This window comes from Xyrauchen texanus, chromosome 35 (assembly GCF_025860055.1).
Source record: "Xyrauchen texanus isolate HMW12.3.18 chromosome 35, RBS_HiC_50CHRs, whole genome shotgun sequence".
NCBI classification, from domain to species: Eukaryota; Metazoa; Chordata; class Actinopteri; order Cypriniformes; family Catostomidae; genus Xyrauchen; species Xyrauchen texanus.
This window is the reverse complement of record NC_068310.1, coordinates 72,060-85,583: the sequence shown is the minus strand read 5'-3', so window position 1 is coordinate 85,583 and position 13,524 is coordinate 72,060. Positions and strand designations below refer to the sequence as shown.

General features: G+C 37.3%; 7 pseudogenes; 2 read left to right on the top strand and 5 right to left on the bottom strand.

The window, feature by feature from the left end:
* Window positions 1–2,888: 2,888 nt before the first annotated feature.
* LOC127629377 (uncharacterized) lies at window positions 2,889–3,007 on the bottom strand (annotated as a pseudogene).
* Window positions 3,008–3,633: 626 nt separating this feature from the next.
* LOC127629375 (uncharacterized) lies at window positions 3,634–3,752 on the bottom strand (annotated as a pseudogene).
* Window positions 3,753–4,381: 629 nt separating this feature from the next.
* LOC127629339 (uncharacterized) lies at window positions 4,382–4,500 on the bottom strand (annotated as a pseudogene).
* Window positions 4,501–5,125: 625 nt separating this feature from the next.
* LOC127629411 (uncharacterized) lies at window positions 5,126–5,244 on the bottom strand (annotated as a pseudogene).
* Window positions 5,245–5,868: 624 nt separating this feature from the next.
* LOC127629357 (uncharacterized) lies at window positions 5,869–5,987 on the bottom strand (annotated as a pseudogene).
* A 651-nt stretch (window positions 5,988–6,638) lies between these two features.
* Window positions 6,639–6,758, top strand: LOC127629345 (uncharacterized; annotated as a pseudogene).
* Window positions 6,759–7,392: 634 nt separating this feature from the next.
* Window positions 7,393–7,511, top strand: LOC127629385 (uncharacterized; annotated as a pseudogene).
* Window positions 7,512–13,524: the final 6,013 nt, after the last annotated feature.

Here is a 13,524-nt window from a genome sequence, read left to right as displayed (position 1 = left end):
TGCAAAACACAAGATATATGTCAACTTCCATTGTGCCACTTTACTATTTTATTTTGTTTAGCATCTTTAAGTTATTTTCTGTTAATTTAAAAAGGTAATTTATGTTGGTTTATTTGACATAATGAAAATTCCTTCTCCTGAGAAAGAGTAAGAAAAGAGAGAAAGTAATCATAAGAGAGTTTAAAACGAAAACTTAAATTTCTCAATGGTCTGAATACTAATGCGCATTAATTTTATTGCGCGAGGAGGGAAGGGATAAGAGAAGTAGAAATTCTAGAAGTTTTCTTGAAGATGGTTTACAATGGCAAAGGTTGAAAGCAGATAATATAATAAAGTATATTTGATTATATCATTTTATTAAATTAAATTTATCACTATTCTCTGTTGTAGAATTAAATAAATGTGTTATTGTAATTTTCTAAGGAAAAAAGAGGAATAACTGTAACAACAGTGTGAAGGAGTGCAATCTCTCCCTCAAAATTCTTTCCCTCTCACTCTCAGATTAGGTTTTTAAGTGGGCTAAAACCATATCACTAAATTGTTTTATTTTCTTTTGATTTTATTTTCTTTTATATGGAAAATTATGTGATTTGACAATAATGTTAGATACAGTAATATGAAGGGAAGGTTCAAACAGCTTTCCTCATCATGATTAAAGATTTGTTATTTTCAGAGGGCAATTTGAACTGAAGTGTTCATACTAAAGATAAGAGATTTGGTTGAATGTACATCTGGATGAATAAATGTGGGTTCTAAAACTACTTAGAAATTATTAAATTAAAGTGATGATTTAAATTAAGCATCTTAGAAGCTTGACAGAGGCGATCATGTATTTTGATTTGTTCTGATGGTTAGTCTTCACCAAGAGACAAGGTCTTTTGTGACCTTTGCCAAAGGAAAAAACATAGCAGCTTGAATAGAAATTAGTGAACTGTAAATGAGTTCAATTGTTGCATTTTACTTTTCATTTGGACAATATCAATAGATTGTTGAACTTTGAATAATGTTTTGTGAATTTAACCATGTTTTGGACTGTCTCAATGTTTGAGCAGTTGTAGATGGCTCCATTGGCTGTGATGGTTCTCAGGTGATGCTCCCTAAAACAAGGGAAAATGTTTGTTTATAGATACCAAATTATTAAAGATTGGATAATAAGACTGAGCGGTACTGAGACCAGAGACAAGAGAGGTACTGAGACCAGAGACAAGAGATGATAACCCAATGATGGGTAAAACTCTCAAGTGGCAAGAGGTGACGACCCAATGACGGGTAAAGACTCTCCAATTGCAAAATGAGAGCTGCCTAAGACAGGGCGCCACCGCCCTGGAAACATGCCCAAGAAGGGTGAACTGGGTTTAAGGAAGTGGATGGATGCTTTCAGGAAAGAAGCATCAAAAGGGAGGTCTAGAAGAAACCTGCCAGAAGTTGTGAGTTCCACTCAACCCGACTGTGTCTTAATAACTGCTTTATTAAAATATTTTATCACAGCGATGAATAACAAGCATTCTATCACTGTGTTATCAGGGATCACACCCGTGTAGAAGACCAATTATAGATTGATTTTGGAGGTAAAGCTTTGAGAACCGTTGCATACAAAGAAGTGCCTAAATTATTAACGAAGTATTAAGCAAACCTGGGATTGTTTGCAGGATGAAGAATTACTATTGGAAAATTATTTTTGTTTATGCTGTTATTGAACTCATGTACATTTTAATAATAATGAAGAATGGAAAAGAATATATGGTGGTGACTAAAAATTAACATGACCTGATTGCCAAAAGAAATGGGGTGCACAATTAACTAAAATTAATATAATATCTGGATAACAACATTGTGGAAGGAATAAGATTCTGTTGTGTGTTACCATTGGTAAAATCATCTTGAATTCAAGCAACAGTAAAACAGATGTCTTTGATTGATGTGAATGGCCCAATGCAATGGAAACTACCTTGAATGGACAGAAAGACCAACTTGGGAGGAAATTGATTCCTTCAATGAATATATAAGAAGATATAAAGAACCACACCCTGGGTGTAAGTGCTGGTTAACCTCTCCCCAAAGGGTGATCCTCTACGATGCGCAAAGCATCTGGGTTGAAGACATCTACACTACAAGCAAGAACTCTTAAAATTAGGATGAATATTTTGTTTAATGCAATCTACATAACTGTGACAACCAAAAACAAGACCAAACCAGGAGCACGTACATGCTTAAATATGTTAATTTGTGACTATAGAAAGTCACAGAGGAGGGAATATGTAGTATATTTTTATCAAGTTAATCAGGAATAATCAATGAAAAACATTGTTGATTTATACCACAGTTATGTCTGAGGGGTAAACATGCAGTTTACTCTAAGTAAAGGCCTGTGACGTGATGAATATGTGCTCACTTATGTTTGACTATTTAACTGTGTGTGCAGAAACATAAATAGCATTACTTAGGGGGGAGAATTGATCTCTTCCAAAGGACTTTCTGTTACTTCTTAATATGGTCAGACCAGAGTCAATGAAGAGCATGATAGATAATACATGTAAGCCCCACCTTGTTTGAGGAGATGTATTTAAGTAAAACCAAACCAGAGATGCTTGAGTTGTTGTTGGTACTGTGGTTTCACCGTAGGCAACTCGGCTTTATTGTGTGATAATAAAGTCTATTCTTCTGAAATCAAAACCCCAAAGATGCTGAGTGATTTTTCACAAAATTGGCATGAAAACTACTACACTTTCTGTAGGAGGCAAGATAAATGAGCAAGCTGTCCTTTGCCACAGAGAAAGCTAAATGAAAGAAAATCAATCAATCAAACAACCAATTTCCAAGGATAAATAAATATATCCCAGTTGAGCCAGGGGGGAGTGTATGAGTTAAAACAAACAAGGAAAAGAAAAATCTTACAGCACCTGGTATTCCCAAGAAGTCTCCCATGCAAGTACTAACCAGGCCCAGCCCTGTTTGGCTTCCGAGAGCAGACGAGTTCGGGCCTGCACAGGGTGGTATGGCCGTAAGCGAGTGCTGCGGCTACCAGCAGGCCATTTAAAGCAAGCGCACTGCACACATCCTTATGCTGCTCTCCCATCATTAAAATATGTCTTGTACTGCAGCTCTAAAAAAAGAGACAACAGGCCCTTTCCTCTCAGACATTGTCTATTTTTATTTATTTCTCTTTTGAAAAGGTAAGTGCCTCACTATTTATTCAATTTCACAGGAGTCGTCCACAATACCTTTTTCTGCATACCTGTGTCACAGCTTCCATGTGGTTTGCTAAAAGAGGGCATACTCAGCTGCACAATTATATGCTTAACACATAATAATAATCCAGTGGCCAAAGAAAACTCTTCTCTACTTAAAAAATGACCTCAGGACGCTTTCTTTTGGATGTGTCCACCAAATTTTGGAAGCACTGCACTTTGTTTGTACTTTCCAACTCTGTATGTTGCAGTCAAGAAAGAGCAAAAAAAACCCTCTACTGCTTTCTGTAGGAGGCAAGATAAATGAGCAAGCTGTCCTTTGCCACAGAGAAAGCTAAATGAAAGAAAATCAATCAATCAAACAACCAATTTCCAAGGATAAATAAATATATCCCAGTTGAACCAGGGGGGAGTGTATGAGTTAAAACAAACAAGGAAAAGAAAAGTCTTACAGCACCTGGTATTCCCAGGAAGTCTCCCATCCAAGTACTAACCAGGCCCAGCCCTGTTTGGTTTCAGAGAGCAGACGAGTTCAGGCTTGCACAGGGTGGTATGGCCGTAAGCGAGAGCTGCGACTACCAGCAGGCCATTTAAAGCAAGCGCACTGCACACATCCTTATGCTGCTCTCCCATCATTAAAATATGTCTTGTACTGCAGCTCTAAAAAAAGAGACAACAGGTTCTTTCCTCTCAGACATTGTCTATTTTTATTTATTTCTCTTTTTGAAAAGGTAAGTGCCTCTCTATTTATTCAATTTCACAGGAGTCGTCCACAATACCTTTTTTTGCATACCTGTGTCACAGCTTCCATGTGGTTTGCTAAAAGAGGGCATACTCAGCTGCACAATTATATGCTTAACGCATAATAATAATCCAGTGGCCAAAGAAAACTCTTCTCTACTTAAAAAATGACCTCAGGACGCTTTCTTTCGGATGTGTCCACCAAATTTTGGAAGCACTGCACTTTGTTTGTACTTTCCTACTCTGTATGTTGCAGTCAAGAAAGAGCAAAAAAAAACAAATCCTCTACTGCTTTCTGTAGGAGGCAAGATAAATGAGCAGGCTGTCCTTTGCCACAGAGAAAGCTAAATGAAAGAAAATCAATCAAACAACCAATTTCCAAGGATAAATAAATAAATCCCAGTTGAGCCAGGGGGGAAGTGTATGAGTTAAAACAAACAAGGAAAAGCAAATTTTTACAGCACCTGGTATTCCCAGGAAGTCTCCCACCCAAGTACTAACCAGGCCCAGCCCTGTTTGGCTTCTGAAATCAGACGAGTTCGGGCCAGCACAGGGTGGTATGGCCGTAAGCGAGGGCTGCGGCTACCAGCAGGCCATTTAAAGCAAGCGCACTGCACGCATCCTTATGCTGCTCTCCCATCATTAAAATATGTCTTGTACTGCAGCTCTAAAAAAAGAGACAACAGGCCCTTTCCTCTCAGACATTGTCTATTTTTATTTATTTCTCTTTTGAAAAGGTAAGTGCCTCTCTATTTATTCAATTTCACAGGAGTCGTCCACAATACCTTTTTCTGCATACCTGTGTCACAGCTTCCATGTGGTTTGCTAAAAGAGGGCATACTCAGCTGCACAATTATATGCTTAACACATAATAATAATCCAGTGGCCAAAGAAAACTCTTCTCTACTTAAAAATGACCTCAGGACGCTTTCTTTCGGATGTGTCCACCAAATTTTGGAAGCACTGCACTTTGTTTGTACTTTCCAACTCTGTATGTTGCAGTCAAGAAAGAGCAAAAAAAAACCCTCTACTGCTTTCTGTAGGAGGCAAGATAAATGAGCAAGCTGTCCTTTGCCACAGAGAAAGCTAAATGAAAGAAAATCAATCAATCAAACAACCAATTTCCAAGGATAAATAAATATATCCCAGTTGAGCCAGGGGGGAGTGTATGAGTTAAAAAAAAAAGGAAAAGAAAAATCTTACAGCACCTGGTATACCCAGGAAGTCTCCCATCCAAGTACTAACCAGGCCCAGCCCTGTTTGGCTTCCGAGATCAGACGAGTTCGGGCCTGCACAGGGTGGTATGGCCGTAGCTTGGGCTGCGGCTACCAGCAGGCCATTTAAAGCAAGCGCACTGCACGCATCCTTATGCTGCTCTCCCATCATTAAAATATGTCTTGTACTGCAGCTCTAAAAAAGAGACAACAGGCCCTTTCCTCTCAGACATTGTCTATTTTATTTATTTCTCTTTTGAAAAGGTAAGTGCCTCCTCTCTATTCATTCAATTTCACAGGAGCCGTCCACAATACCTTTTTCTGCATACCTGTGTCATAGCTTCCATGTTGTTTGCTAAAAAGGGCATACTCAGCTGCACAATTATATGCTTAACACATAATAATAATCCAGTGGCCAAAGAAAACTCTTCTCTACTTAAAAAATGACCACAGGACGCTTTCTTTCGGATGCGTCCACCAAATTTTGGAAGCACTGCACTTTGTTTGTACTTTCCAACTCTGTATGTTGCAGTCAAGAAAGAGCAAAAAAAAAAACCCTCTACTGCTTTCTGTAGGAGGCAAGATAAATGAGCAAGCTGTCCTTTGCCACAGAGAAAGCTAAATGAAAGAAAATCAATCAAACAACCAATTTCCAAGGATAAATAAATATATCCCAGTTGAGCCAGGGGGGAGTGTATGAGTTAAAACAAACAAGGAAAAGAAAAAGCTTACAACACCTGGTATTCCCAGGAAGTCTCCCATCCAAGTACTAACCAGGCCCAGCCCTGTTTGGCTTCCAAGATCAGACGAGTTCGGGCCTGCACAGGGTGGTATGGCCGTAAGCCAGTGCTGCAGCTACCAGCAGGCCATTTCTTTTCCTTGTTTGTTTTAACTCATACACTCCCCCCTGGCTCAACTGGGATATATTTATTTATCCTTGGAAATTGGTTGTTTGATTGATTGATTTTCTTTCATTTAGCTTTCTCTGTGGCAAAGGACAGCTTGCTCATTTATCTTGCCTCCTACAGAAAGCAGTAGAGGGTTTTTTTTTTGCTCTTTCTTGACTGCAACACACAGAGTTGGAAAGTACAAACAAAGTGCAGTGCTTCCAAAATTTGGTGGACACATCCGAAAGAAAGCGCCCTGAGGTCATTTTTTAAGTAGAGAAGAGTTTCTTTGGCCACTGGATTATTATTATGTGTTAAGCATATAATTGTGCAGCTGAGTATGCCCTCTTTAGCAAACCACATGGAAGCTGTGACACAGGTATGCAGAAAAAGGTATTGTGGACTACTCCTGTGAAATTGAATAAATAGAGAGGCACTTACCTTTTCAAAAAGAGAAATAAATAAAAATAGACAATGTCTGAGAGGAAAGGGCCTGTTGTCTCTTTTTTTAGAGCTGCAGTACAAGACATATTATAATGATGGGAGAGCAGCATAAGGATGTGTGCAGTGCGCTTGCTTTAAATGGCCTGCTGGTAGGCACAGCACTCGCTTATGGCCATACCACCCTGTGCAGGCCTGACACTCGCCTGATCTCGGAAGCCAAACAGGGCTGGGCCTGGTTAGTACTTGGATGGGAGACTTCCTGGGAATACCAGGTGCTGTATGTTTTTTCTTTTCCTTGTTTGTTTTAACTCATACACTCCCCCCTGGCTCAACTGGGATATATTTATTTATCCTTGGAAATTGGTTGTTTGATTGATTGATTTTCTTTCAATTAGCTTTCTCTGTGGCAAAGGACAGCTTACTCATTTATCTTGCCTCCTACAGAAAGCAGTAGAGGGTTTTTTTTTTTTTTTGCTCTTTCTTGACTGCAACATACAGAGTTGGAAAGTACAAACAAAGTGCAGTGCTTCCAAAATTTGGTGGACACATCCGAAAGAAAGCGTCCTGAGGTCATTTTTTAAGTAGAGAAGAGTTTTCTTTGGCCACTGGATTATTATTATGTGTTAAGCATATAATTGTGCAGCTGAGTATGCCCTCTTTTAGCAAACCACATGGAAGCTGTGACACAGGTATGCAGAAAAAGGTATTGTGGACGACTCCTGTGAAATTGAATAAATAGAGAGGCACTTACCTTTTCAAAAAGAGAAATAAATAAAAATAAACAATGTCTGAGAGGAAAGGGCCTGTTGTCTCTTTTTTTAGAGCTGCAGTACAAGACATATTTTAATGATGGGAGAGCAGCATAAGGATGTGTGCAGTGCGCTTGCTTTAAATGGCCTGCTGGTAGCCGCAGCACTTGCTTACGGCCATACCACCCTGTGCAGACCTGAACTCGTCTGATCTCGGAAGCCAAACAGGGCTGGGCCTGGTTAGTACTTGGATGGGAGACTTCCTGGGATTACCAGGTGCTGTAAGATTTTTCTTTTCCTTGTTTGTTTTAACTCATGCACTCCCCCTCTGGCTCAACTGGGATATATTTATTTATCCTTGGAAATTGGTTGTTTGATTGATTGATTTTCTTTCATTTAGCTTTCTCTGTGGCAAAGGACAGCTTGCTCATTTATCTTGCCTCCTACAGAAAGCAGTAGAGGGTTTGTTTTTTTTTTGCTCTTTCTTGACTGCAACATACAGAGTAGGAAAGTACAAACAAAGTGCAGTGCTTCCAAAATTTGGTGGACACATCCGAAAGAAAGCGTCCTGAGGTCAATTTTTAAGTAGAGAAGAGTTTTATTTGGCCACTGGATTATTATTATGTGTTAAGCATATAATTGTGCAGCTGAGTATGCCCTCTTTTAGCAAACCACATGGAAGCTATGACACAGGTATGCAGAAAAAGGTATTGTGGACGACTCCTGTGAAATTGAATGAATAGAGAGGAGGCACTTACCTTTTCAAAAAGAGAAATTAATAAAAATAGACAATGTCTGAGAGGAAAGGGCCTGTTGTCTCTTTTTAGAGCTGCAGTACAAGACATATTTTAATGATGGTAGAGCAGCATAAGGATGCGTGCAGTGCACTTGCTTTAAATGGCCTGCTGGTAGCCGCAGCACTCGCTTACGGCCATACCACCCTGTGCACACCTGTGAGTGAGACCAGTTGATACAATCCAGGAAGTGAGTGGTGGCAGTGGGGAGAGAGAGGCTCTCCTATACTTTTTTGTTTTTTATTGTTTGCTTTGTTAATATATTTTTGATAGTGTTTTCTTATCTTTCAAACCACCTCCCAGCAGCTTGGTGCTGACTGGGGTGGTATTTTTTTCTTTAATATTGGATTAACTGATGGATCTCAAGGAAAACAACATGGAAACGGTTGGAGAAACACGAATGGATTTTGACAAAGGATTGGACAAACGACCACGAGTTGGACAAAGAATAAATGAAGAAGGGAACATAAGAAATGAAAAAAGAAGGAATTATTCTAAAGATGCCACAGTGATTGTTGATTTGGAAGGAGTGCAAGATGGGAAAGCTGAAGATATTATCAAGATGGTGACAAAGAAAATTGGTGGAGGAAATATCTTGGCGGTAAGGCCCAGGCAGGGCAAAGAATATGAAATTACTTTAAGAAATGAGGAGATGTGTGGACACGCTATTGGATGGAATAACAATCAAAGGAAAGGGTTGTGGAGTAAGAAAACTGCAGTCAAGGGAATATATGGTATCTTTTATGCATCTGCCTGCTTATCTTGAGGACAAAGACATTTGTAATAAATTGCAAGTGTGGGGAGTGTGCCCAACATCACAAATTAAAAGAAGGGTATATCCTGGCACGGAAGTGGAAGATGGAACGCGATTTGTTCGAGTTGGATTCCCAGATCAAGTGGTCTCCCTACCATATAGCACAAAGTTTGAGACGGTGGAGGGAACACAGTTTTTCCGGGTAATTCATGATTGGCAGGTGAAGACCTGTTGAATGTGTATGAATCCGGGACACATCCTTAAGGACTGTCCGGACTTTAAATGTTACCAATGTGAGGAGCAAGGCCACTTTGCGAGGGACTGTGAAGCAGTAAGGTGCCCAGATTGCCACAAAGTTCTTGACAAATGTGAATGTTGGATGGAAGATGAAGAGGAGGAACCAAATATAGAGGTTGGAACAGAGGAGGAAAGTGAACAAATGCATAAAGAAGCGGAAAAAGCAGAGTCAAACAATGCCAGGGTTGAAGAGTCTGAGGCTGAAGGGGAACTGGAGGAAGGTGGAATACAAGGTGATGTAGGAGAACAAATGCTGTATGAAACAGGGTCACTAAAGGTTACTCCACCAGAGGACAGAGAAGGGGAACAGAACGAAGATCAACAAAGGGAGGATGAACAAAGAGAAGATGAGGAAGAGACTGAGAAACAAAAGACTAAAGGATACAAAAGAGACAGAGAAATGGGTCATATGCATAGAAGATCACTCAAGGTAAAGCCAAATGTTGATTACATTTACATTTATGCATTTGGCAGACGCTTTTATCCAAAGCGACTTACAGCACTTATTACAGGGACAATTCCCCTGGAGCAACCTGGAGTTAAGTGCCTTACTCAAGGACACAATGGTGGTCGCTGTGGGGATCGAACCAGTGACCTTCTGATTAACAGATATGCGCTTTAGCCCACTACGCCACCACCACTCCTGATTCTGCTAAAAAGAGAAAAGAAAAACTGATAGAAAAAACTGTATATAGAGGCAGATTTGAGGTTTTAAGTGGTTTAGAGGAGGAGATGGTAGAAATAATGAAGGGATGATTATTTTGAAATATCTACTGCTCATAATGAGTATAAGAATTGTATCTTGGAATGCAAGAGGTTTGTTGAATGTGACAAAATTTGAAAAAATGAAAGAGATATGTAAAGGAGAAAATATAATTTTATTACAGGAAACAAATTGGAAAGATGAGGTAATAGAGGATTTAAAAAAAAGATGGAATGGTGAAATATTATATAATAACGGTGATGGAAGAAAAGGAAGGGGAGTGGCAATTTTAATTCAAAAAGATGTGATTGGGAAATGGAATGTGGTTTTTGATGATGGAAATGGAAAATGTTTAGCATTAGAAATAACGTAAAATATGAAATTAGGACATTTTCCATAAAGTTGTGTAAACTGCAACAAAGGGTAAAGAAACAAAAAGAAAGAGATGTCAGAAAAGAACTAAAGGAAGAATTAAGCAAAGGTGAAGGGAATGTGCAGAGGATAATTTTGATGGAAGAGGAATTAAGTAAAATTGAAGAGGGAAAGTACAGAGGAGCAATGATAAGAAGTAAGGCAAAATATACAGTGGAGGGAGAAAAATGTACCAAATTTTTTTTTAATCTTGAAAGAAGTAGGAGAAAAGCAGAAACAATAAAAGTAATTAAAGGGAAAGATGGAAGAAGTATTAAAGAAATAAAAGAAATATTAAAAGAAGTTAAAGAGTTTTATGAGGAACTTAAGATGAAAGGCGTAGATGAAAAGGAAAAATATTTTGTTTTGAAGCAAGTGAAGGCAAGAGTAAACAAAGAAGACAGAGAAAAATGTGATGGGAAGATAACAAAAGAGGAGATAGAGGAAGCAATTAATCAATTAAAGGGAAAGAAAAGTCCAGGCATAGATGGATTAACAAATGAATTTTATAAAGTTTTTAGAGATAAATTAAGTAACATTTTAAAAGAGGTGTATGAAGAGATTTTTAAAAAAGATAAGGTAAATCAAATGATGGGAATAGGTCTAGTTAAAATAATATTCAAGAGGAAGGGAGACCGAGGGGATTTAAAATGTTTAGGCCTATCACAATGTTGAACACAGACCTTAAAATTTTAGCCAAGATTTTAGCAAACAGACTGAAAAATATTTTACCGAAGATAATTTTATCAAATCAATCATACGGAGTCAGAGGAAGAGATATATCAGATACAATCAGCAATATAAGGGATGTAATAAGCTATATGAATGAAGAAAGGAAGAATGGATATGTAATAAGTTTAGACTTTGAAAAAGCATTTGACAGTGTGGAACATGAGTTTTTATTTGTGATTTTAAGACAATTCGGTTTCGGAGAAAACTTTATCAAATGGATAAAAATTATGTATAAAGATGCAATGAGTTTCATTAAATGTAATGGATTCTTAACAGATGCTTTCAAGATAACTAGATCCATAAGGCAAGGTTGTCCGTTATCTGCCCAACTGTATTCTTTAGTGGCAGAGCCTCAGGGAATGATGATAAAAGAAGAAACAAGAATAAAAGGTATAGAGATTGAAAAAGGAAGAGAGGGGCAAAAGATTTATCAGTATGCCGATGATACTACTTTGATAATCAGAAATATAGAAAGTATTAAATCAGCAATGGAACTTATTCAGAAATTCTGTAAGGGGACAGGAGCAAAGATAAATTTGGAAAAAACTGTCTGTATGAGATTTGGGGAAGCACCTGTTTTACCTAACTATTTTGCTTTTGAAGAAAAAGAGGAGCATAAGATATTAGGGGTTATTTTGGGAAAAGATGAGCAGAGATCAAGAGATAAAGGATGGGAAGTGATTGTGGGAGAAATGAAAGAAGATTGATTTTCTGGAAGCAAAGAGATTTAGAATTGAAAGGAAGAGTTTTAATTACTAATAGCCTAATGTTGTCAAAAATGTGGTATGTATTATCAATAACTGCAATACCAAAGTGGGTTGTAATGAGAGTTAAACATTTTGTTTTAAATTTTTTATGGAATAATAAGCCCCCAAGAATAGCATATGATACACTGATTGGTAAAAAGGAGGAAGAAGGGATTGGGTTAATGGATGTGGAACAAAGGAAAAAAGTATGAGGGTGAAAACTGTAAAGAGATATCTCAATGGAGGAAAAGTGCAAGAATGGAAAACAATAATGAAATACTTTTTAATTAAATGCTCTAACTTACAAATTGGAGATGATATCTTATGGATGAAGGTGAAAAAAGGTATGATTAAGGGAATGCCAGAGTTTTATAAAGAGGTTTTAGATGCTTGGACAGACTTTTTACCGCACATTGATTTTAGGCCTCAAGGAAAGGAAAACCTACTAAACCAGCCATTGTTTTTAAATGCAAATATTACATTAGGAACAAAGGAAGTGTTTTCAAAGAAGTGGTTAGATGTGGGTATCAAAAGAGTAAGAGATCTTTTATATGAATATAAAAAAGGGTTTTTACCTGTTCAATTTGTGATAGATGCAATGGATGAGGCAAAGGAAGATTTCAAATTAAGTACTGTTAAAACACAATATGAAAATGTTAAGAAAGCAATACCCAAAAAATGGATTGAAAGAATAGAGAGCAAAGAAAATGAGGAAGAGAAAATAGAAATATTTTTCAAAGATGGGGAGAAACAAATATCTTTTAACATTTGTACCCTAAAGAAGTTTTATTAATGCTTCAGAGCACAGGTTTTTAAAAAAACAAATGTGAATCAGTTCTGGGTTAGACATTTTCCTGAAATAGATGAAGAAAATATATGGAAAAATATAAGTTGGACATACCTGGATGTTAAAATAGAATGTCTGGATTATTTTATAAGACATAATGTTATAATGTCTGAAATGAGATTATGTAAAATTGGTATGGAAAAAAATGCAATTTGCAAAGTATGTGAAAAGGAAGACGAAGGGATTTTACATCTGTTTTTATATTGTACTGAATTGGGGAGTTTTTTAAGGTTTTAAAAATGATGATACAACAGCTAAGGGAAAATAATGAGATTCTAAACTGGAATGAATTGATAATAATGGGTATAAATGAGAAATGTCAGAACAAGAAAGTGATCAATCTATGTATAGCATTGGGAAAATATGCAATATGGAAAAGAAGAAACATAGTCAAAAGTAAAAACTGTACAATCAACTTGTGGAAGTATTTTAAAAGAAAAATGGAAGACTATGTACAGATGCTGTATGATTTTTTTAAAATGGAAAAGAAAATCAATATTTTTTATGGTGTGTTTTCAAGCAATGTCCAAATTACTTTAAGGAATTTTGAAATAAACGTACGAGATATGTTGGAATTTGAAGGGTTTGGAGGTGGAATTGCATGTGTAAATTAAAAAAGTGCGCAGACCTACTCTGAAATTAACTCTTTTTGTATTATCAATTTGGATTTCTTTGTTTATGGTTTTATGAGGTAATACATGGAAAGGAATAATGTTTATTTATTTATTTGTGGTTTGTTTTTTAAAAAATAAAAATAAAAAAATAAATAAATAAATAAATAAAATGCAGGCCCGAACTCGTCTGATCTAGGAAGCCAAACAGGGCTGGGCCTGATTAGTACTTGGATGGGAGACTTCCTGGGAATACCAGGTGCTGTAAGCTTTTGCTTTTCCTTGTTTGTTTTAACTCATACACTCCCCCCTGGCTCAACTGGGATTTATTTATTTATCCTTGGAAATTAGTTGTTTGATTGATTTTCTTTCATTTAGATTTCTCTGTGGCAAAGGACAGCCTGCT